Raw genomic sequence first — 25,917 nt, 5'->3', positions numbered from 1 at the left:
GCTAAATTTTAGGCTTAAAACCTGACGCTAAGATAACAGCGACCACCATCATACTATATCCCAACGCACTGGCCAACTTCCAGAGAATAGGGCTATACGTCAGGAGCCCCAATCAAAATCCGGGCCCAGGTCTGTCACTATGAAATCTTAGATAAGTCAAATGATGTCTCTGTTCTGAATACCTGCTGAAGTAGGAAGGATCATAGCCGCTTTTACCTATCTCATAATAATGCACGTTCAGAAAAAGGAATAATAGATTTAATTGTATTAATTTATCTTTTTAATGACCTGGCTAATAAATGGCTAAGATAAAGAGGACTGTCGTGTACTTGAAGTATCTGGTGCTTGGTTAGATCTGATGAACTTCCAATGGGCGGACAACTTGTAATGTAAGGCTGATTAATAAATGGCTTTTAACCTGAAACGCACGTTCTGGTGGCTGAAGGGCTTGGTCTTCTGAGCTTGGCTGGGGTTCGTCAGTTTTACTCAAGACCTGAATGAAAGAACAGTTATCAAATATATGAGGGCACAAATTTGGAAGAAATAGCTAATATTTTCTGTGAGTAAATGAAAAGCCAAATATATTTTCTTTTCAGTTGGACAATACGGGGACTTTAATAAGTCACACGTTAATAGATAGAAATGTAAGGTCCTCCACGAAAATGAAAACCACACAGATGCAAATATAGGACAGGTGACTTAAAAATCACACATGTGGAAAAGGCTCTAAGATTTCAATACGAAGCATTAATGCAGTTTAACTTCTAAGAAAGTTAATGTGATCTTTGTTGCCTTAATGGATCAAAATATACAGAATGAAAGTAGTGATAGCGTTGCTGTAAATTAGCTAGACTATATCCAGAGTATCAGCCTTGGTTCTGGACACCACTCTCTTGAGTACAGAGGAAAACAATCAGATGAGGGAAGGGAATGATTTCATGTGAGGTGTGGTTGAATGACCTGAGCAATTTTACCCTTATCTTATAAATGAAAACTGAAGGAAGAACACGAGCTCTGGTTTAAAGTACTTGAAAGATAGTTACGGTGAAGAGAGACTATTATTATTATTATTATTATTTTCTTCTGGAGACTGTAATTAGGACCAGAAGGTAAGAAGGCAGATGTCAGGTCAGCAGAAGAAATAAATGTTCTTTTTGTTTTTTAAAGTTCATTTATTTATTTGAGAGAGAGAGACAGAGAGAGACACACACACACACACACACACACAGACAGAGAAAGCACGCCTGAGCAGGGGAGTGGCAGAGAGAGAGGGAGAGAGAATCCCAAGCACAGAGCCCGACTCTGCTCGATCTAACCACCGTGAGATCATGACCTGAGCTGAAACCAAGAGTCGGACGCTTAAATGACTGAGACACCTAGGTGCCCCAAGAAAGAAATTTTGTTTAAAAATAAATAGTTATCCATCAAAATCCTCGAGGAGAAAGCAGGCAAAAACCTCTTTGATCTTGGCCGCAGCAACTTCTTACTCAGCACATCTCTGGAGGCAAGGGAAACAAAAGCAAAAATTAACTACTGGGACCTCATCAAAATAAAAAGCTTCTGCACAGTGAAGGAAACAATCAGCAAAACTAAAAGGCAACCGACAGAATGGGAGAAGATATTTGCAAATGACATATCAGATAAAGGGCTAGTATCCAACATCTACAAAGAACTCTGCAAACTCAACACCCAAAAAACAAATAATCCAGTGAAGAAATGGGTAAAGACATGAATAAACACTTTTCCAAAGAAGACATCCAGATGGCCAACTGACACATGAAAAAATGCTCAACATCGCTTATCATCAGGGAAATACAAGTCAAAACCACAACGAGATACCACCTCACACCTGTCAGAATGGCTAACATTAACAACTCAGGCAACAAAAGATGTTGGCGGAGGATGCGGAGAAAGAGGATCTCTTTTGCATTGTTGGTGGGAATGCAAGCTGGTACAGCCACTCTGGAAAACAGTATGGAGGTTCCTCAAAAAATTAAAAATAGAACTACCCTCCAACCCAGCAATTGCACTACTAGGTATTTATCCAAGGGATACAGGTATGCTGTTTCAAAGGGACACATGCACCCCCATATTTATAGCAGCACTATTGACAATAATCAAAGTATGGAAAGAGCCCAAATGTCCATTGATGGGTGAATGGATAAAGATGTGGTATATATACACAATGGAGTACTATTTGGCAATCAAACAGACTGAAATCTCGCCATTTGCAAGTACGTGGATGGAACTAGAAGGTATTATGCTAAGTGAAATTAGTCAGAGAAAGACAAATATCATATGACTTCACACATATGAGGACTTTAAGACACAGAACAGATGAACATAAGGGAAGGGAAGCAAAAATCATATAAAAACAGGGAGGGGGACAAAACAGAAGAGACTCTTAAACATGGAGAACAAACAGAGGGTTCCTGGAGGGGTTGTGGGAGGGGGGATGGGCTAAATGGGTAAGAGGAAATAAGAAATCTGCTCCTGAAATCATTGTTGCAATATATGCTAACTAATTTGGATGTAAATTAAATAAATAAAAGTAATAAAAAAAAAGAATTGAAAAAAAATAAAATAAAAATTAAAAAAAATAGTTATCACAGTAATACACACACATGCACACACACACAGTTTACAGAGAAAAATATACTATAAAACACATAATTAAAAACAAACTACAGTTATCTTCCCACACCCCACCTTAATACTTGCTCACTAGAAGTAAACCTCTTAGGACTATTTTCATTTATTCTTCTGGTATGCCTCTCTATTTCAAAATATCATGCATACTCTGCTTTTTAAAAGAAACACCCTCAGCGTGTCTGGGTGGCTCAGTTGGCTAAGCATCAGACTCTTGGTTTTGGCTTAGGTCATGATCTCGAGGTTCGTGAGATCGAGCCCTGCAGCAGGCTCTGTGATGACAGCATAGAACCTGCTTGGGATTCTCTTTCTCCCCATCCCTTGCCTGCACATGCTCTCACTTTTTCAAAATAAATGAATAAACATAAAAAAAAAACCAGAAAGTATTGTCACAAATGGCAAGATTTTGTTCTTTTTATGACTGAGTAGTCTTCCATCGTAGTATATAGTATATAGTATATAGTATATAGTATATAGTATATATATATTTATATATATATATACACACACACTCACATACACATACACACACACACACCACATTATACACACACACACACACACACACACACACACACACAGCACATATTCTTTATCCATTCATCTATTGTACACGTAGGTTGCTTCCATATCATGGCTATTGTAAAAAATGCTACAATGAACATAGGGATGTACATATATTTCCAAATTAGTGTTTTCATTTTCTTCAGATAGGTACCCAGTAATGAAATTACTGAATTATATAGTATCTCTATTTTTAATTGTTTAAGGAAACTCCATACTGTTTTTCATAGTGACTGCACCAGTTTATATTCCCACCAATAGTGCACAAGGATTCCCGTTTCTTAGCATTCTCACCGATACTTGTTATTTTTTGTCTATTTTGTAGTAGCCATTCTGAGAGGTAAGATAATATCTCCTTGTGGTTTGTATTTGAATTTCCCTGATACTTAGTGATGTTGAACATCTTTTCATGTGCCTGTTGGCCATCTGTATGTTTACTTTGGAAAATGTGTATTTAGATCCTCTGCCCATTCTTTTATTTTTTAATGTTTATTTATTTATTTTGAGAAAGAGAATGAGAGTGTGAGTGAGCGGGGCAGGGGTGGAGAAAGAGTGCAGGAGGGAGTGCTAAGCAGGCTCCTCCCTGACAGCACAGAGACCCTCTTGGGGCTCGATGACCTAAGCTGAAACCAGGAGTCTGATACTTAACCAGCTGAGCCACCCAGGTGCCCCTCTTCTGCCCATTCTTTAATTGGATTTTCTTGTGTGAGTTTTTTATATAGTTTGGATATTAACCCCTTCTTGGATATATGATTGACAAATATCTTCTCCCATTGATCAGGTTGCCCTTTCATTTTGTTGACTGTTTCCTTCGCTGTACAGAAGGTTTTTAGTTTGATAAACTCCCAATAGCTTAGCTTTGCTTTTGTTTTCCTTGCCTTTGGAGTCAGGTCCAAAAACAATTGCTAAGATCAATGTTAAGGAGTTTATCACCTATATTTTCTTCCTGGGATTTTATGATTTGAGATCTTACATTCAAATCTTTAATCCATTTTGAGTCCTAATTTATGTATATGGTGTAAAATAGTGGTCCAATTTCTTCTGTCCTTCCAGCCTGCTTTCCTTCTTTTTACATGTAGCTGTCCAGTTTACCCAGCACCATATACTGAAAAGACTATCCTGTCACCATTGTATATCTTTGCATCTTTTGTAGTGAATCAGCTGGCCGTATGTATGTGCATTTATTTCTGGCCTCTTTATTCTGTTCCACTGCTCTGTGGAATAGAGCAGCTCTGTGTCTGTTTTTATGCCATACTGTTTTGATTACTACACCTTCATAGTATAATTTGAAATCGAAGAGAGTGATACATCTGAGATCCTCCTTCTGAGGATGGTTTAGACAATTCAGGGTCTTTTGTGGTTCCTTACAAAGTTATCTGTTCTAGTTCTGTGAAAAATGCGATTGGATTTTTGACACAGGTTATATCGAACCTGTAGATTGTTTTGGATAGTATGGACATTTTTTAAAAATTTACTTTTGATAAACAGAGCACGAGGCGGGGAGGGACAGAGAGAGAAGGAGACACAGAATCCAAAGCAGGCTCCAGGCTCTGAGTGAGTGTTCAGCACAGAGCCCAATGCAGGGTTCGAACCCACAAACCATGAGACATGACCTGAGCTGAAGTCAGACACTTAACCAACTGAGCCACACATGTGCCCCAGATAGTAGACATTTTAACAATATTAATTCTTCAAATTCATAAGTATGGAATATCTTTCCATTTGTGTCTCTAATTTTTTTCATCAATGTCTTACAGTTTTCAGTGTATAGATCCTTTATCTCCTTAGTTAAATTTATTCCTAGGTATTTTATTTTTTTGGATACAATTGAAATAGAATTGTTTTCTTGGTTTCTCTTTCTAGTAGTTTGTTTTTACTTCTAGAAATGCAACAGATTTTTGTTACTAACTTTGTATCCTGCAAATTTACTGATTTTATCTATGAGTTCTAACAGATTTTTGGCGAAGTTTGGGTTTTATGTATATAGTATTATTTCATCTGCAAATAGTGACAGTTTTACTTCTTTATTTCCAATTTGTACGCCTTTTATTTCTTTTTCCTGCCTAATTGCTGTGGCTGGGACACCCAATGCTAAGTTGAATGAAAATGGGAATAATGGGCATCCTTGTCTTGTTCCTGATTTCAAACAAAAGCTTTCAGCTTGTCCTTGGTCCTTGTCTATTTCTGGTACCAGGGTAAGGCTGGCCTTATAAAATGAGTTTGGATATTTCTCTCCTCTTCAATGTTTTGGAAGAGTTTGAGAAGGGTAGCTATATTAAATCATCCTGGAATGTTTGGTAGAACTTACCAGTGAGAAGCCATCTGATCCTGGATTTTGTTTGTTGGGACATGTTTGATTACTGATTCAATCTCCTTATGAGTAATTTGTTTATTCAGATTTTCTATCTCTTCATGATTTACTCTGAGAAGATTTAAATTTCTACAAATCTATTCACATCTTTTAGATTGTTCAATTTTTTGGCATATTCCTAGTAGTCTTATGATCCTTTATATTTCTGTGGTATGAATTGTAACTTCTATCTCATTTCTGATTTCATTTATTGGAACTCTCTCTCTTTTTTCTTGGTAGATGTTTGTCAATCTTTATCTTTTCGAAGAAACAGCTCTTAGTCTCATTGATCATTTCTATTGTGTTTTTTGTCTCTATTTTATTTATTTTTGTTTTGATCTTTATTCTTTTCTTCCTTCTACTAAAGTTGGACTTTCTTATTCTCTTTTTTCAGTTCCAATGTGAAGTTATTTGATATTTCTCTCATTTCTTGAGTAGGTTTGTATTGCTATGAACTTCTCTTTTATAACAGCTTTTGCTGCATCCCATGGATTTTGATACGTTGCATTTCTCTTTTCATCTGTCTTAGGTAATTTTTTTATTTCTCCCTTGATTTATTTTATGACCCAGTAGTTGTTCAGGAACATGTTGTTTAATCTTCATGTATTTGTACTTTTTCCATTTTTCTTCTTCTTATTTATATCTAGTTTTATACCACTGTGGCAAAACAAATGTTTGAATTGCTGTCAATTTCTCCCACTAGGTCTGTTAATATTTGCTTTATATATTTTGGTTCTCTATGTTGGGGGCATATATATTTGTAAATGCTATATCTTCTTGCTGGGGGCATATATATTTGTAAATGCTATATCTTCTTGCTGGATTGATCCCTTTATCGTTATGCACTGTCCCTCTTTGTCTCTTATTACAGTCTTTGTTTTAAAGTCTACTTTGTCTGATATGAATACAGCTACACCAGCTTTCTTTTCATTTCCATTGCATGAAATATTTTTTTCCATCCCTTCACTTTTAGTCTGTTTGTATCCTTGCTCCTGAAGTGAGTGTGTTGTAGAGAGTATATAGATGTGTCCCATCTTTTTGAAGCTATTCAGCCACTCTATGTCTTTTGATTGGAGAATTTACTCTATTTTTAGCGTAATTATTAATAGATATGTATTGACCGTCATTTTGTTAATTGTTTTCTGGTTGTTTTTATAGTTTCTCTCTGTTCCTTTATTTTTCTCTTTCTCTCTTCCTTTGTGGTTTGATGATTTTTTTGTGTTATGTTTAGATTACTTTCACATTTTCTTTTGTGTATTTACTATAAATTTTTTCTTTGTGGTTATGGTGAAGTTCACATTTTTCATTCTATGTTTACAATAGTCTATTTTAAGTTGATAGAAACTGAAGTTTATATATATTCCATAACTCTATATTTTTACTCACCTGCTCATATTTTATTTTTCTGATGTCACTTTCTATGTCTTTTTATTTTATGTATCTCTTCACTAGTTATTGTAGTTTTAGTCGGTTTTACTACTTATGTCTTTTGACTTTCTTAGTACCTTTATAAGTAATTAATCCACAACCTTTACTATATATTTACCTTTCCAGTGAGATTTTTTTTTACTTTTGTGTGCTTTCTTATTATTAATGAGTGCCATTTTTTTTTAGCTTAACAAAATCCCTTCACTATTGTTTCTAAGGGCAGTTTCATAGTGATGAACTCTTTTAGCTTTTGCTTGTCTTGGAAACTTTTTATTTCTCTTTCAAATATGAATGATAACCTTGCTGTATAGAGTATTCTTGATTGTAAGCTTTTTTCTTTTCAGCACTTTGAATATGTCATGGTACTCTAGCCTTGTTTGCAAAGTTTCTTCTGAGAAATCTGCTGATTGCCTTAGGGGGTTGGTTTCCTTGTACATAACAAGGCATGTATTACACTATTGTTTTCTAATTTCAACAACTATTGTTAAGAAGTCTGTGTATATTCTAAATTTGTTTGTTGGTTTTCCTTCTGATAATTTTTCAATAAATTCTCTCTATTCTTATTAGTCTGAAATTTCTCAATGATATTCATTAATGTGCAAATTTTTAAATTCATTGTATGGGAGACTTTAGCAACTTCAACTGGCCTTTAATTCTGGGAAATTTTTATGTTCTTCATTAGTTTTTTGAAAACAAATTTTGGATGTCTGTTTTTTCATTTCCTTTCTAGAACTTTTATTAGCCAAATGTTGTACCTGCATCTTCTATTTTTCTTATGTTGTCTTTTTTATTGGTCATCTCTTTGAATTTTTTTCTATATTCTGGAATGTTCCACAATTTTATCATTCAGTTAGTCTATCAAAATGTTTATTTCCATTACTGTATTTTGAATTCCAAAGAGCTATTCCTCATTCTTTAAAAAGTCTGTTCTTACAGCATTCTGTTTTTTATTTTATGAATGAGGTATCTTATCTGTTTGAGAATAATTTACTATTAATATCCTCTGCATTATCTGTCTGCTCCAAGTTCCTTTTTCTCGACTTCAAGCTCTCAAATACTGTGTAGTTCTGACATTTCTTATTAACATAAAACAGTACCTTCCAAGAAACTTTTACACAACAATAAATTTGTAATATAACATATTATGTCACACAGTATATTACAGTTAAATATGTGAAACACAAAGGGTTTAATAGACTAACCATACCAATGACAAATAAGTACTGTTTTCTAGTCACCCTGCTGAAATGTATTACGTATATTTTTCAATTAATACCCACAACTCCATTGATATTTGTCCCCATTTTTCTGGTTGAGATCGTAAGATACAGAGACATTATGTAACTTGTTCAATTTATACAGCTAGTGGAACCAGGATTTTAACCCAGGTCTGTGGGAATCGAAGTCTAAGACTGTGACTATCTCTCAAGATTGCACTCCATGTAACCTACAGAGACCATTGGCTTTAATTTGTAGTACACAATTCTTGCAAATAACTCACATTCCAGAACATCTAGTACAATTAATAATCATGGAAACATTAACCCTTTGTGGCTGCTGTATGGTGTTGGACATTGTAATTTATGGCTATTTTGTGGTTCACTATTCATATTCATTTATTATTTAATTAAAAAATTATATGCTCCACAGGCATTTGAAGACCTATAAATTTATGATGGTCTGGGTCAACCCCTCTTGAACATTATAAAATCATATTGCACTTTCCTCCATATTGCCTTTACTCACAATTATGTGAGTATATATATATTACACATATATAATTATACTAAATATATCGTATAGATGGTCCCTGCCTTACAATGGTTTGACTTATAAATTTTCAACTTTACATAGTGAGAAAGAAATATGCATTCAGTACAAATCATGCTTCAAGTTTCGAATTTGGATCTTTTCCTGGGCTACCAAAATGTGGTACAATACTCTTCTGTGATGCAGGACAGGGGCCAGCTGCAGTTCCCAGTCATATGTGTGATCACAAGGATAAACAACAATGTACTTACAATGTAAGTACTTGCAATGTACTTACATTCTGTACCCATATGACCCATTCTGTTTTATACTTTCAGTGCAGTATTCAGTAAATTACATGAGACATTCAGCACTTTATTATAAAACAGGCTTTGTGTTGGATGATTTTGTCCGACTCTAGGCTAATGTAAATGTTCTGAGCATCTAAACCCGAAGCTAGGCTAAGCTGTAATGTTCAATAGGTTAGGTGTATTAAGTGCTTTGTCAACTTACCGTGAGTTTATTGGGACAAAACCTCATCATTAAGGAAGATCTGTATATAAAAATATAATATACATACATATATATGAGCATGTTTATATACTTTTGTACATAGTTTATAGCTTGCTGCTTTCAAGTTGCATTGTTCAAATAGCTAGAAGGGTAGAGGATTCAAATTCTTATAATCAGTTTTTTTTTCTTTCTTCTTCTTTTTTTTTTTAAAGATTTATTGTTATGGACAGCTACTGAGAAATCACCATATTTTTATTTTCAGAAGGGAATTTGTTACTGGTATTGGTACCATAAAATCATATCAAGATACAGAGCAGGTGCCAGTTCCCATCATAGAGACACATTTGTTCTCCAGGAAGAGAACGTGTATTTTAAACACTTATTTCGAGAGAGTAGAAATGTTAAGGACAGGACTTTGGGATAAATTTAAGTTATTCCACCAGATGTCACTCTTTCTCTTTTAGTGACAATGGCTTGCCATCAAATCATTTCTAAGATATTGTAAATAAATAGAAATGAAGTAAATAATTTCCTTTTGTATGAGTGACTCAACCTGCACAAAATGTTGTCAACAAAGAGACACATTTTGATATTCAACCCTGTCCTGCGTATCATCTTTGCTATTGGCACAGTACAGACTTCTTAGCAAAGAGCCTGATGTGGATAGTAGTGATATATGTTTTAAAACAAGGAGTTCAAGTACAGTTTAATAGTCTGTGTCTAAAGGAAAATGTGAGTAAAAGTAATTCTTATGTTTAGAAGAAAAAAGGGTTTCAATTATAGTCTACCAAGTCTCACATTCACCTTATTATTTGCTCATTTATTCTTCAGGGTCATTGAACTTCCCAAATTTATGGACCCAAATATAGAAGATGAGTTCTAAAAACACCAGAAAGGAGATTGAGAGAAATATAGAAAATCTTCCCACCTCAACATGGAAGCCTAAAATTTATTTGTTAGTATCATCTTACTGTGGGATTATCTGTCATCCATTTCAATAACTAGATCGAATACGGAGGGCTCAGTTTTATTTTTCATGGGATAAGTGTGAGGGTCAGCTTAATCTCAAGCTGTTTTCATTGTCACGTCATGTTTTATTTTCTTGCTTAAAATGCCTTAGCCATGAGTACTTGAGAACAGATAAATAAGTGGTGATAAAGTACAAAACAGAACATTTAGAATAGTTTTATTTTATTTTTATTTTTTTTTAACGTTTATTTATTTTTGGGACAGAGAGAGACAGAGCATGAACGGGGGAGGGGCAGAGAGAGAGGGAGACACAGAATCGGAAGCAGGCTCCAGGTTCTGAGCCATCAGCCCAGAGCCCGACGCGAGGCTCGAACTCACGGACCTCGAGATCGTGACCTGAGCTGAAGTCACACGCTTAACGACTGAGCCACCCAGGTGCCCCTAGAATAGTTTTATATTCTTCCAGAAGCCAGTGTCCTTTCTACCAAATGTATTTGAAGATGTACGCCTGCCAACTCAACAAAGAGGCAATTTGACGATTAATTTATTTAACAAAATGAAGACCCAAAGACATGAAAGATAAGGTTCCAGTCCTCAAGAAGTTTCCTGTCTAATGAGAGAGCAGGATAAGCAGGAGGGTGTAATGCACTCTTAGAGCAATAGCAGATGTACCCATATGTGTAAACACCATAGGCTGACGAGTAAAAGGAGAGTGTTTGAATTCATATTCTAGAAGCCCAGCTTCCTACTGAGTCAGAAATTTTACTTATGAGAGTTCATTAACATTAGACCATGAAGAAACTACCAAGTTTGGGATATATCCTAAGTCAATAAATAATTTTAAGGCAGGGGCATCTGGGTAGTTCAGTTGGTTAAGTGTCTGACTCTTGATTTCTGCTCAGGTCACAATTTTACGGTTCTTGAGACTGAGCCCCTCATGGGGCTCTGTACTGACAGGGCGGATGATTCTTGCTTGCACTTCTGTTTCTTTGCCCCTTCCCCCCCAAAATAAATAAAATAAAACTTAAAAACTAGTGGAAGGCAGGTACATTGTACAATTGCACATCTAAGAGATGTATTTCAAAATAACTTTTTATTCAAGCATAAATGAAAATAAGTTTAATTTTTAAAGGTTTCTTATAAGCTCTTAGGCCTAACACCTCCCTGTCAGACTGAATTTGGAAAAAAAAACATGACACTTCCTTCTCTACCCTAAGTAATCTATTATTTTAATAACATAAATCTGAATGTGGGATGTCAGTTGAGGATGTCAATCAAGTCTTCTTTCCCTTTGTAGATGTTTGATAGATCTTCACATAGACCAGATATTTCTTGTCACACGCAACTTTCATCCCCACTAGATAATTGCGTACATTGATTTTAGCATTTTAACCAAAAGAAATGGTTACGTTTCTTCTTGTAATCATTTTAAGTATTTTTAAATTATTTTTTAATATTTATTTTTTGAGAGGGAAAGCAAGCAAGCAGGGAGGGGCAGAGAGAGAGAGGGAGACACAGAATCTGAAACAGGCTCCAGGCTCTGAACTCTCAGCACAGAGCCCGACACAGGGCTCGAATTCATGGACCGCGAGATCATAACCTGAGCTGAAGTCAGAGGCTCGACCGACTGAGCCACTCAGGCAGCCCCATTTTAAGTGTTTTAATTCTTGGCCAAGGCAATGGCAATTTTTTAAAGGGCAGTTTTTATTTTATTTTTTCATTGTTAATGCATACAGATCATGTACCCACGTATATAGAGATACAGTGTTTTCCCTTGTTTTTCCTTTGAAGCTTTGAAAAATTTTAAAAATGGATAAGAAATATCAAAAACCAGCCTTATTTGTTCTAAAAGCAATAAATGAAGAAGAGGAGGGAGCAAAAGGAAGCCAAATATCCAACCATTGATAACTGATAATATAAATTATAGAATATTCATAAAATGGAATGGTAAACCATCATTAAAAATGATTTTGTGGAAAGCAGTGTGGAAGTTCCTCAGAAAATTAAAAATAGACCTACCCTATGACCCAGCAATAACACTGCTAGGAATTTACCCAAGGGATACAGGAGTACTGATGCATAGGGGCACTTGTACCCCAATGTTTATAGCAGCACTCTCAACAATAGCCAAATTATGGAAAGAGCCTAAATGTCCATCAACTGATGAATGGATAAAGAAATTGTGGTTTATATACACAATGGAATACTACGTGGCAATGAGAAAAAATGAAATATGGCCTTTTGTAGCAACATGGATGGAACTGGAGAGTGTGATGCTAAGTGAAATAAGCCATACAGAGAAAGACAGATACCATATGGTTTCACTCTTATGTGGATCCTGAGAAACTTAACAGAAAGTTAAGGGGGAGGGGAAGGAAAAAAAAAAAAAGAGGTTAGAGTGGGAGAGAGCCAAAGCATAAGAGACTGTTAAAAACTGAGAACAAACTGAGGGTTGATGGGGGGTGGGAGGGAGGGGAGGGTGGGTGATGGGCATTGAGGAGGGCACCTTTTGGGATGATCACTGGGTGTTGTATGGAAACCAATTTGACAATAAATTTCATATATTGGAAAAAAAAAATGATTTTGTGGAGACCAGTTAGTGATAAGTAAGTATATTCATGGTATGCTTAGGAGGTGATTCAAATTTGTTTTGTAGGAAAACCTGGGTGTAGTTTTGCTAATCTGTACTTTCTAAATTTTATAAAAGGAATTCATAATCTACTTGTAATAAGAGAAAAATGTAGTAGAGTTTGCATGTATCTTCCCTTTTTTTAATTTTTGAAAAATACCCTCATTATTCTCCTTTTACAAAAGAATTCTGTGCTTTCAAAGAGATATATTCTATCTTGAAGCCATTGTATAAAGATATCTAGTGAGTACTTTAAAAGTATTTATTAGTTATTTTATTTTAGTGGTAATGAGTATTAATTATGTCCCTAAGGGAAAGAGAAACGACTGAGGCCTCACGCCACAGAATCCTCAACCACTTGGATTTTCAGGGGATATATGCAGAGATTGTATTACAGATAAATGTGCGTGTTATTTTTCATATGAACGTTTGTCCCTGAATTTCTAATCTAGTGAAATCCATTGCCCACATATGCTTCTCAAACACTTCCTGTTCTCCTAAAAACCCCACGTTGCTTCCTCCTGGCCTCCTTTTCTCTAGGCCTCAGCCTTTTCCTCTTGCTAAAAGCTATATTCCCCACAACTGTGACTTTGCTATCAGAAGTCCACAGTCTGTGTCTCCTTCTGGAGGGTGAAGGAGCTCCCATAAGACGTTTAAGTATACTTTGTCAAAATGACGGCTGACTCACTTCCTGAATAATTTCTTCTATTCTCTCATCTCATGGTTATGGAATGGTAGCAGAATACAGAGGCAGCCAAAATATGTGGAACATGGTTAGTAAGAAAAGCATAAGCAGCAAATACAACCTTTGTGTGAAAAACACACATGCTCGTGTACCCCTAGAGTAAGAAACACAACGCTTTTGATGTGATACTGGTGTGGATCAGAAAACGTCGTAAATGTCCGCAATTAATTTTGATTCCTGTCACTGTTCAAATTTCAGAGGGCAGTGGTTGTCTTTGAGCGATTGCTATTTTGACTAGACTTCAAATGGTCTCCTCTAGGTTAGCGAGCCTCACTTCAGGTCCCTGTTTACTGGCCCAGCTACGTTGATCTGAACAGAGACTGTGCAAGGGGCATTCACTTCCTGACTCCATCCTGTACACACTCTTCCCCCAGGCATCACCTGGAGCCATAGCCCCAACGCACCCTGGGGGCAACCAGCGTTACCATCTGGAATAGGAACATCCAATGTTCATGACTGTCATAACGAGAAAGTAGTTTACAAACGCTCTTCCTGTTACTTCAGGCTTCCAGACCTATAGCTGATTCTACGTCATGTCTGAGCACAATGGAAATTCTCTTTACTCAGTGTGATCACATTTGCTTTCCACTATTTTTCTCGCTTTGTGGATTTATATATAAAATTTTACCTCTCTACTCACATGAGTTTGTTCTGTTTTCTTATTTTTTAGATATATTGGGACATCAGTTCCTCGTGTTTGGACATGGATTCGGAACCGTTTCACATTGACTGGCTCAGGTTTGGAAGGTCCTTCCCTCCAGCAAGGATTTTTCTGAACTACTCTCCTCCTTTTTGGTGTGTTTTTTCAAACATGAATTGAGATCTTTCACAATCTAGTCACATGGAACAACTTCTTATCAGTTTCCAGAATGTGATATGGTCTTCTCACTTCTTGCCAAGCTGTTGCCTCAGCCTGGAAAGTTTTCCCTACTGCTCACTTTGGCTTGACTAACTCCTCCAGGCTTCAATGTTGATTCCTTTGCTAAAGGTGTCTCTCCTCACCTCCTTCCCCATTTGACCCCTGCAATACCAGCGTAGACTTGGAAACTTGCATAAAAAGTTTCTCTGGATCTTGGTCAGGTTGGCCAATTCTGCTTACAAATCTAGTCTCTTTCTCATCTGGTTGACTTCCCGTGGTGACTCCCTAAAGGTGGAGGTGGGATGGGGGAAGAAAGCCCTTTTAGTATCCCTCCTCCTCTTCATCACCCACAAAAAAAGGTATCTTCCCAGTCAGATAATGGAGAGTCGAAAAAAGACACTTTGGAGGTGGCCTAGTCAGAAAGATAAAATAAATTTCTAACGTCGTCATCTTAGAAACACGGCATACATTCTCTCATCTGTTTCAAAATCTCTTTTTTCTTACTTCTGCCCATTGTTAATTCTTTCCCCAGTATATTCATCATCAAACTATTAATTCCTCTCTCTGAAATATCCCTTCTCTTCCATTCTCCATGTCAGTGACTTAAAAGAGTCATCTTTCTTTTTTTCTTTACAAACACGACACCATTTAAAAATTTTAATGAATTACCTCTTTCCTTAATGACCTTCCCCTGAAGCTTTTCCTTATTTGGCTTCAGTCTTGGCTCAGAGATCTCGGGATTCCTCAGGATGTAGGGCCTGGACATGATTCTGGTATTATCGCTGTCTTGTATCTCAGTCATGGTTTCCCAAATCCAGTGTCTTCTCTCTTGGTTTGCTCATTTGCTTTTGCTGCAGTTCACTCGGAAGGAGCTCCCTAAAAAAGAATTCATAGCAGGTAAGTTCTCACAGATCATACTTGTTTGTAAATGTCTTCATTCTATCGTCTACTGCTTAAAAGACTGACTGGGCATAAAATTCTAGGCTAAAATTTACTTCTTCCAAATTTGAGAATGTTCTCTGTGATCTTTCTAGTAATGAAACTTAGTTTAAAATGCCTTACGTCATGTGATTCTCCATTTCTGAGAAGGTGATGTTTATTCTTTCTGAAGCTTTTAGTTACTACTCCTCATTCCTACTATGAAATTTCAAAAAGATATGCTTTGTTGAGATCCCTTTTTCATCTGTTACACTAGACACTTTTCAATCAGTAGCATAATGTATATTCACACTGGGAGATTTTCTTCTAAAGTGCCTTTATGAGGACTTATAGTCAATGATTAAGAGTGAGAGTTCCAGAGTTCTGAAGCCCAGTGTTTAACATGAGGCAATTTTTACTTTATTTTTTTATGTTTTTGAAGTTTATTTATTTATTTTGAGAAAAACAGACAACACTGTCTATTCCTCAGTTTTCTTACCTGAAAATTAGTATAATAATATAACCTATCTTATAGAGCCCTTATAGGATTAAATAAGAGAGGATGTGTAAAGCTTCTAAAGAACATTGCCAGCCAGCCATTTTTATTTTAGACTTGAGTTTACACAAAATGGATCCTGCCTTTCATGGAAGATATTACAGTTCACCAAAGAGAGATTAAGCATGACAAATCAAAGCAAAATATCATATATAATAGGGAATTTGCTTAAGGAAATGAGGAAACTGTTGCAGTTTTTAATTTCCTGAGCTTTGTTGCAAAACACAATGGGTGAATTAAACGATGATCACTGAGTGGAGGAAGCCTAGACTTCCAAATCCAGGCTCTTGTATCAAATGATTTTATGGGGACTACTAAGTAAATAAGAGGTTTTATGCAGTTCTGTTTATCTGACGCCGAGATACCCATCTGCCACTCACCACCTTGCCTTTCCTAATCTTTGAAGCTGGACAGAAACATTTTCTGATAGTCGCGTGAAATTTTTCTATAAAAGACTCTTTCGATGCTTGGCCAGAGGGGAACCCTCATTCTACATAAGGATTTCGCACATTTTTCAGCCATGCCTGAGAAGAGAACATAAAATCCATCACTCAGGAACATCATTTGGATTTGTGACTCTCTCTGGAGGCCAGCGTGCTCATAAAACAATGAATGGATTAGATCCATTCAAACGTGGAGTTTTTCATTTATGACAGATGTAATATTGATAATATCCTTCATTTAATAAGTCATCCAAGTATAATTCAATGCAAGTTTCCAGTATAAATTACCAGCCATATTCATCTTGCTTGACTGTTTTATAACACCGAAGAGGAGCACGCACAACCACATAAAAATTCCATGTTGAAATCTAGAAGGAAGGCTGCTTCTGCAGCAGGTCTGGCTACTCCCACTTTGAGAAGTGACACAGTTTGGTCTCTGCCAGTAAGTCAGCTCTTGCAAGCCTTGCTGCGTCTGGCTGTGAGTGATTTGCGGCCAGACAGGTAACAGTGGGGAAAGGAAGGAATTCCTTTAAAAAGCTTTATCAAGGCTGTCCGCTTTCCTTTATCACGACACAGCTCTTTCCCACTGGTTTCCCCTGTAATGGATTTCTGCCTGTTCTAAGTCACTGTGATTTAGAACACAGACAGCAATATATGTTCTTTTTAGAACATGTAGATGCCTGTGAACTAATGGCTGGTCTGAGAATCGTTGAGGGGACCAAATAGCAAAGGATCAAAGTCCGAATGAAATAGGTATGCTGATACAGTATCGAATGTAGAAATATAGATTATATGCGGTTAGGATTATATGAAGTAGAGACAGATGAAGACAAAAATCCACGTGGAAACAGGATTAGACCTAGTGTTCTTACTTCCGTACCTCGAATTCTCTATTTAACCACCCCAAACTAGTTCTGCATTAATAGGGGACTATACCCTCTAAGATCACTATGTACGGTAATAGCCAAATCTATTTTTCACAATTTTAGCTTGATTTTTTTTTATTGCTTTTGACCAAAGTAATCAAATCCATCTTCTTTAACCTCTTCCTTGGTTTCTAAGGTATTACAGACTTTAAAACCTGCCATTTCTAAATCTTCTGTTTTCTGAGATTGCTTTTTCTGCCCTGTTATTAGCTCTTGTTTGCTGGTGAGGACTTTCTTGTGGATGTGGGTGTTTAAGACTGTGCCTTTATTCTGTACGCTTTTCTCATTTTATTATCACAACTTGAGAAGTGACTCATGTCTTTTTCAAAGCCACCACGTTACGTCTATATGAATAATTTAAGCATCTATATATACACCTATGCTTTGGGAGTATCTATCCCTTTCACCTTCTTCAGATCCTGTATGTAGGTAGTCACGGAGTCATGTTGGTTAACTTCAGGGAGGCAAAATAATGGGAGACATCACTATCAAGAATATGAGCCTGGAAAACAGCTGAGTCTTGGCGAAACTCCCAGCCCTGACCCTTAGTAGTTGGGGAACTTTAGGGAAAGCTGCTAAACCATCTTGTTAAACACCCCCAAGAAGTGTGGTGAGGATCGAATTTGATAATATCTATAAATCATTTATCACAGTACTTAGCCCATAATATGTGCTCTGTAACTAGTTCTACTGGAAAGTTTTCCCGAGTGATATGCTATATTCAGAAACTCAACATACTCCAAACGTGTGCATCTAAAAGAGAATTGGTGGTATTTCCCTTGAACTGGCATTCTCACTCAACTTCCTCGTTTTGGTCAGCGGTAGCATCTTTCTCCATTTCCTTAATTAAAGTCTCCATGCGTGTAACTTTTCCTTACTTTGTTTCTGTCTATGGAATGCTTTTAATAATCATCCTTGCTTTTTCAGGACCGCCTTCCTAACTCAAGCCTACTGTGACATCACCCTGCACTATTCCATTTTTCATTTTCCCCCAAGGTAAATTTCCAATCATCCAACTTTCAACTTTGACCTTGAACTTAATTATAGAGAGAATAGAAGTGTTTGATACAATGATCTCTACGTCTTTCCAACTCTGAAGTTTTATGGATTCTTAATTTAGTTTTATGATCCAATATAACTGTTTTTTTTTTCAAAATTTTTAATGTCTACTTACCACCCACAGAAGAAACCTCACACTAGTTTTCCAGCTTTAAAGATGTTTTCTGGGATGGCCCCATCTTACTGAGCAACTGCACCTTCCTTTAAGCCTCTGTCCTCTCTGTCATCCAGTCAGGCCACCATCTTCTATACATGTTCCCTTGCATTATTCACACACTTGTCTTCATTGTTAATTAATTCCTGTCTCTCCCTGCTGCTCATTCTTTAGGAACCAGATCAGGTAAAATATAAGTACGAATGATGTATGATAAATGAAAATGAGAAAATAAAATAACATTGGGCTGGGGCTTCACTAGTGGTCTCTCAGGTTTTCTTTCTCATGAACGCTCTTCTTATGAAGGGCATGACAACTGCTGGTAGCCCTGTATCTGCATCCTTCCAACTATTAAACCCATGGAGAACCCTGACTGGCCCAGATTGGTTCAGTCCACTTGGAATGACAAGGCCTGGCCAGTGTGTTCCCCTGTCAGTGGTTGGCAGTGGGTTTTATGGCTCTAGACAAAGCACAAAGAATGTGTTACGAGAAGTGAGAAGGAAGATTGCACAAACCAAAACAAGATGTTCATGATACCCTATGGGCTCAATTCGCATACTACATCATTCCCAAATGTATACCTAAGCACATTCATTCATCCATTCAATGACCATAATATAGTTTGGTCTACCTGAGGCCAAATATCAAGCTATTAAGATTTCTGGCAGGCACATCCAGCTGTCTAGCAAATATCCATGTTCCCCTTCCATAATGGAGATTACTTGCTAAGAAGCCGTTGTGCAGCTGACTACATGAGATGAACTCTTCTAAATGGAATACGAGTGAAGGTACACCACTTCAAGCCGAACTGATAAAGAAACAAATGTGCCTTCTCTACTTTCACTTTTCTTTTCTCCATGGGAAAGAGAAGTGTGTTTGCTTAATCTGTAAGCAAAATACCATGAGACCTGGAGGGGATGGTGGTGTCAGAGTATGGAAAGATTCTTTGTCCTGAATCATGTGGAATGCTATATGCCAAACATTCTCACAGAATTGTTGTGCAAGAAAAAAAAAAAAATATATATATATATATACATTTGTATTATATTAAAACACTGACGTATGGAGATTTCTCTGTTGTAGCAGCTAGTGTTATCCTAATGAAACAGAAAACCTCCAACTAACTGACATGACTCAGATAAAAAGAGAAAAGGCTGGTTGTATTAAATGGAGTACTGCAGTGACCCACTCCTTCAGCGCATAATAGAATTTTCTTGAGGGCAAGGACTTTTCCTGTCTTTTTGAGGGTTGTACCCCCAATGCTAGAGTAGTTCCTGGCACATAGTAAGTGCTTAATAAATGTTTTCTGATTAAAGAAGTATTGGTTTTCTATCGTTGCGTAACAAATTAGTACAAACTCGGTAGCTTAAGCAACACACACTTAGGAGCTCACAGTTTCCATGAGTCAGAAATCTGGGAATGGCCACTATAGCTAGACTATCTGCTCACGATCTCACAGGGGCTTAAGTGAGGGCTTCCCTTGGCTGGAGTTTCATCTGAGGCCCAGTGTCCTCTTCACAAACTTATGTGGCCCTAGCCACAATTCGTTTTCTTGCAACAGTAAAACTCACGGTAGTTTGCTTGTTCGAGGTTACTAGGAAAGAGAGTTTTTGACTTCTAAACCCTCTTTCAAAATCATCAATGGATTAGGTCAGGCTCACCCAATAAAATCTTGCTCTTTATTAATTTACAGCCAACTAATTGTAGGCCCTAATTACATCTGAAATGTCCATCCACGCCTGCTATAAAATGTAATGTAACCAGGGCCATGACTATCCCATTGCATTTTCCATATCCCTTTGGTCAGAAGCCAGTTCTAGGTCCTGCCCACACTTGCTATACTAGAGTGTTACTCATTTGATGTTATCATAGGATTCTATCGACCACAAAGGGCCAAAGATCTTGAAAATATGTTTACACTTTAAAAGCCTGGTACATGACATTATTCGAAAATGGAGCTGGTGACTGCTTGGAAGTTTAGTATAACATATTTTCAGTGATTTTAAAGGTTTAGATTTAGGAAGTGCTATAAAGAAATTAGTAAACTTCAAGCAAGTGGTAAAATAAATATTAAACTGCCCTACATTTTTATGGATCTGGAGTAAGTATAACACAACATATACGCATGTCCATATAGAAACTTGTTCACACACTTTAGGAAAATTATAAGATAGAATGTTCACTAACTTATAATTAACAATCCATGGAAGAACATTAAATGCATATTACTAAGTGAAAGAAGCCAATATGAAAAGGCTGCATACTTGATTCTAACTCTATGACATTCTGGAAAAGGTAAAACTATGGAGAGAGTAAACAGATCAGTGGTTGCCAAGGATTGTGAGGAGGAGAGAGATGACTAGGTAGAGGATTTTTAGGGCAGTGGGAAAACTGTACGATACTATTATGATGGATATATGTCATTATACATTTGTCCAATAGAATATTGGACATTATACATTGTCCATAGAATAGACAACAGCAAGCGTGAACCCTGATGTAAATCGTGGATTTGGGGTGATTATATTGTGTCAGTGGAGAGTCATCAGTTATAACAAATGTACCACTCTGCTGGGGGACTTGATAAAGGGGGAGATTATGCATGTGTGGAGACAGTAGGTGTAGGAAAAATGTCTGTGCCTTCCTCTCAATTTTGCCATGAATCTAGAATTGTTCTAAAAAAATTGTCTTAAACAAGTTACTAGAACTTAATTTCTACCTTCTAGGGTAGAGGTGTTTTTTGTCTTTTGTTTTTCTCCTTATCTTCTTGTTATGATCCTTTTGTCTACTCTGAGCAGTTTTGTGGGATTTTTAAAGTTATTCAGACAGAAAGTTACCTATATTTTCTTTTTGAGAAAATCCTGAAATCAGAAAAACCCATATGATGATACTTAAGACTGGGATAGCAAATGTTCTCTTTGATAATATGATTCTGACTTAGATTGGCTATTATTTTTTCTTCATTTGTTCTTAGGGGATGTATGTGTTTGTGAGTTTTCCTGTGCAAGCATTTACTCACAAAATGCTAGAAACAGAAACTAGAGCTTTATGGCTTAATCTCAACTTCCTTGACTCCATTGACATTTTTTAATTCTTAGCATTTCGCACTTTTGGAAATACACAGAGAATTCTTTGAATTGTGGAATTATCTTGAGGGAAGCCTGGAACACCAACACCTGTGGGTGGGGGATAGTGTTCTTCCCAAAGAGAATGCATGTTCCCCATGGATCAGGCTAAGGAGAGGTCAGTCAGGGCTGAAATTGAGGATTCCTGGGGGAGTCAGAGGGATGGAAAAGTCATATCTTTTCTCTCTGGCCTCATTGAGTTGGCATATAGACTACAGGAGAAGAGGTGTATTTAGAAAGTTCACCTTGCCTATCCACCAAGACTTAAGCAGGACTCTATGAAGTAGAAGAGGAGAAGTATGACAGGGATGTTGAGCTTTTACTGCAGTGAGGCAGGGTAAGATCTAAGGGGGAAAAATGGTGCCAAGAGACCCTTGACTATAGATTCTGAAAATAACTACAACCGATTCTAAGTCTTCTGTATTATAATTCCTTTCTCTGGTTGCTTCTAGGAATAGTCTTCTTAAGCATCATATAGTCCCGTTGTTCTTTAGGGACTTGAAGGTTGAGGTTGTCACTGTACTTGGGGTGAAGCTAAAGAAGAGGGAGAAACACCCTCACCCTGAAACACACATGAAGTGAAACTCAACTCAGAGCCAGGGAACAGGGTCCAGAGTTAAGATGTTGGTTTTTCCAAGTGACTGCTGAGTACCAGGAAAGATTTTGAGAACATATAACAACGGCTCTCAGCATTCCCAGAGGTACCTGGGAGTGGGAAATCTAATAAAAGCCTAGCATTCCTGAGTCAAACAGGATGAGTGCCTGTACCAAAATAAATCAGTAAAAAAAGGAAGTACTTTATTTTGAAGTCACAGTCTTCTGCAGCCTGGAGAATATGAGTTAAAACATTTTCAATTTTCCTTTTTCTCTTTTCAATTTTTCTTGTTCTTTATCCAGCTCCTGATAAAACAAATGTCTTCAATTTTCCACCTGTGGGTGGAAAAACTTATGGCTTTATATTTCAGGTAAAGTCCCTGATTACATTTGACAAAAAGGCTGTAGAACAAGAAGAGCAGTGATGTTAGAGCACTTAAAGAATGGTAAGAACTTAAAATTGAAAATACATTATTTTTATAAATTAATTTCTGAATCTAAGTTAATGGGTTACATATGCATTAATTTTATGTGTAAAATAAGCCAAGCTGTGTTTACAATATCACAACCTTAATAAAAAGATACTAAATAAATTAAGTATACTTAATAAAAAGATACTAAAAATTACTAGTATGGTGAGAGTATCAGAATATCTGCTAAAAAAATTACCATTTGGTAAAAAAAAAATTGTATGGGGACCTGGAAACATTCATAAACAAATGATATGTATTTAGGATTGTGTAAATCTCCATTTGGCTGAACGAACTTTTGAAAATATTTAGTACTTTGAAAGTCATGCCCCTTGCTCCTTCTCCCTAGAAGATTCTCTGATATCTCATGCCAGGGGTGGATATCATAATTTGTGATACCTAGAAAAAAATTTCAGAAGGAATCTAGAAAAATTGTCGTGCATTTAAGGGATGACAGTGAGATCAGCTGACACATTAGCTATAGAGGGGAGAAGAAAATTCCTGACTAGGATGTAATGAAGAGCATCTAGCTGGTCATGAAACTGTAGAGGGGATTATCTCATGAGGGAAGAGGAGGAGAACTCGATTTCTTTCTTCCAGCTTTCCACATTCTATGGATCTGACAATGTCGTCCACCACTGCAGGTTGAATTACACTGGAGTCAGTTGGTTTAGTTTTTTATGTGGTTGCCACCTTTGTTTGGCACTTTACGTCTTGTGCACTTTTTAAAAAACTTTTCACTGGCCAAATGCATTCTGCCCACACATCACTAACTTTCAAAAGAAAAGAAAAATTAAATTAATCATGCAGCTGCTTTATTCAAGTTGCCACTAAATATTCATAAGAGGGTGGGAACTTGAAGCACCCATATTTTTAGGGACACTGATAAAGCTTGGTGCAGCTTTGAAAAGTACATGACAAGGTGTGACAGCTCTATAGCCCTTTCTTCTTTGATGGTATGAATAACAACAAAGAAGTCAGTGATCTGGGCTGCTGCTATTTTATTTTATATTTTATTTTATTTTATATTTTATTTTATATTTTATTTTATTTTATATTTTATTTTATTTTATATTTTATTTTATTTTATATTTTATTTTATATTTTATTTTATTTTATATTTTATTTTATATTTTATTTTATTTTATTTTATATTTTATTTTATTTTATATTTTATTTTATTTTATTTTATATTTTATTTTACTTTACTTTTTTATTTTATTTTATTTTATTTTTTTGGCTTTTTCTAGTTGACAAAGAATATGTCTATGTGTTATTTCATTTACTCTCACCACAGAGTGGTAAAATGGTTATTGGTAATTATATCTTACAGATGAGAGAATTAAGTTCAGGCAATGAAAGCAGCCGGGCCAAGCTGACATAACTAGGTAATGGTAAAACAGAACCGGTTAATAAGGAAGGAGGCTTGGATCCAAGGCTTCTGGCTCCAAGGTTTATTTCCCTTTTGTATCAGGTACTTGTTTTACCTCAGAACTTTTTTGGAAAATAAGTTTTACAGGTTACAGTGGAATGTTCTTACACCTCAGTGGAAACTGTCCGAATTGGAATTATCGTCAAATGCAAGGGGAGAAAAAACAACTATGGTGTAATTAGAATATGGCAGGACATAACTTATTACTGCTTAGTTTAATACTATTTTCTGTACCTTTAAGGAAAGGGAAAATGCTGAATGGTGGCCTTTTCTGATCAAAAAGTGGTTTGTCCCCTCCTCTGAATCAATTTACCATGCTTTCAGTATCACCACAGTTTTCAGCTGAGCTTTTATTTGTGCGGGTAGAAGCTTCTTGAGACAATCTCTGTTTGTGATCGATAATGCATTTCCCCTTCCTCCTCAGCAGGCTGCCCCTAGACCCGACCTGTCTCCCTTAGCCAGGACTCCTCTGTAGGTTTTACAGAGCGGCAAAGGGCCTCCTGGCAGAGACAAAAGAAATATCCATGTTTTCCTCACTCTTAGCCTAAATTGGAGAGACTAGGATATAAACTTCCAGTTAATATGGCTGGTTCCATTAAAAAAAATAAGTTGAGCCAGTGATTTAGCACCAAGGGTATGAAAGAAATCATGTTGATTTCCCCTCACATGTCAGTTGACTGTTACGGTAAATATTTTGGCATCGTATAGACATTAGCATTGTCTACAAGATGCCAAATGGCTGTTGACAAAAGAAAAATGCAAATAAACTAGTTACATGATGTTTTGTAGCCACAACTTTAACTTTCCTGATGCTAGCTATTATGTATTTTTTTTCCCCGAAGCAGGAAAATTATATCATGCTTTATAATTTCTTTCTTATGGATACAAAATTAGGGGTGCTTTTTTCTTGACTTTTGAAGTCAGGATTATTAAGAGCCTATTTATTTGTTTAGGCAACTAATCTAAAACTAGGACTCCATGTTCAAATCTTTGAGTTAAAATGACCAGTTCTCTGTAAAATTACATTGTATTGGCCATAGTAAATTAAACGAAAATTATGAAGAAGGCAAGAGGTAAGATACACACATATATAAAATTTACGATCGCACAATGAATTAATAGCAAAATTTTGACTCCGACGATTTTCAACTATGAGTAAGATAAGAAATGGATTTAAGTAACAAGAAAAGCAGTATAATTAGATGTTTCTTTAGGAGTTATTAGAACATATAAATACCATCAAAGATGAACCAATGGGAAAATAGTACAGTTATTGGGGCTGCAAGGGACACTCTTTTCAGTTGAGGGGAAAATTTTATTAAACAATGTTGAAAAATACATGACAGAATATAAGTGCTAAACTGTACATTCCATAATTGCTTTAGGTGTTCCCAGGAATGAAAGATTGATGAAGGCTCTGTTAGAGGGGTGGTGTTCCAGCTGCGCCTTAAAGCAAAGGTCAAGTTTGAATTGATAGAGGTGAGAAAGGAAGACATTCCAGATGAGAACAGCATTGTAAGGGAATTCCTAAGGGTGAAAGGAAGCAAGGTGTGCATTTTCATTTTGTTTGTGAAAATATAGTACGAGCGTCTTAACCTAAAGAGCTGAGAGGCGGTTTTAGAAAATGTCTTGAATTTTCATCTCCTTTCTGATTTTGCTGACCTTGTCATTGTTGACTTGTTAAGAGCATTAGTGACAGTAATGATCATTAGACAATAACAGAAAAAATAATGATGATATCTCAGTAATCTCCTTGTCATATTACGTATCGAATCTGCACTTATA

The 25,917-nt window shown here is 36.4% G+C and overlaps 2 long non-coding RNA genes across 2 annotated transcripts; one reads left to right on the top strand and one right to left on the bottom strand.

Moving 5' to 3' along the window:
- Positions 1–263: 263 nt before the first annotated feature.
- LOC125924555 (uncharacterized) lies at positions 264–16,978 on the bottom strand. The gene is made up of 3 exons (XR_007458466.1): positions 16,661–16,978; positions 15,125–15,331; positions 264–493 (listed from the first exon to the last, which is right to left on the bottom strand). It is a non-coding gene; the product is annotated as an uncharacterized LOC125924555 (long non-coding RNA).
- Positions 16,974–25,917, top strand: LOC125924556 (uncharacterized). Its single transcript, XR_007458467.1, has 5 exons — positions 16,974–17,125; positions 18,226–18,294; positions 22,602–22,676; positions 24,034–24,174; positions 25,518–25,917. It is a non-coding gene; the product is annotated as an uncharacterized LOC125924556 (long non-coding RNA).

Source organism: Panthera uncia, chromosome F2, assembly GCF_023721935.1.
Source record: "Panthera uncia isolate 11264 chromosome F2, Puncia_PCG_1.0, whole genome shotgun sequence".
NCBI lineage: Eukaryota > Metazoa > Chordata > Mammalia > Carnivora > Felidae > Panthera > Panthera uncia.
This window is presented reverse-complemented; position numbering and strand designations above follow the sequence as displayed.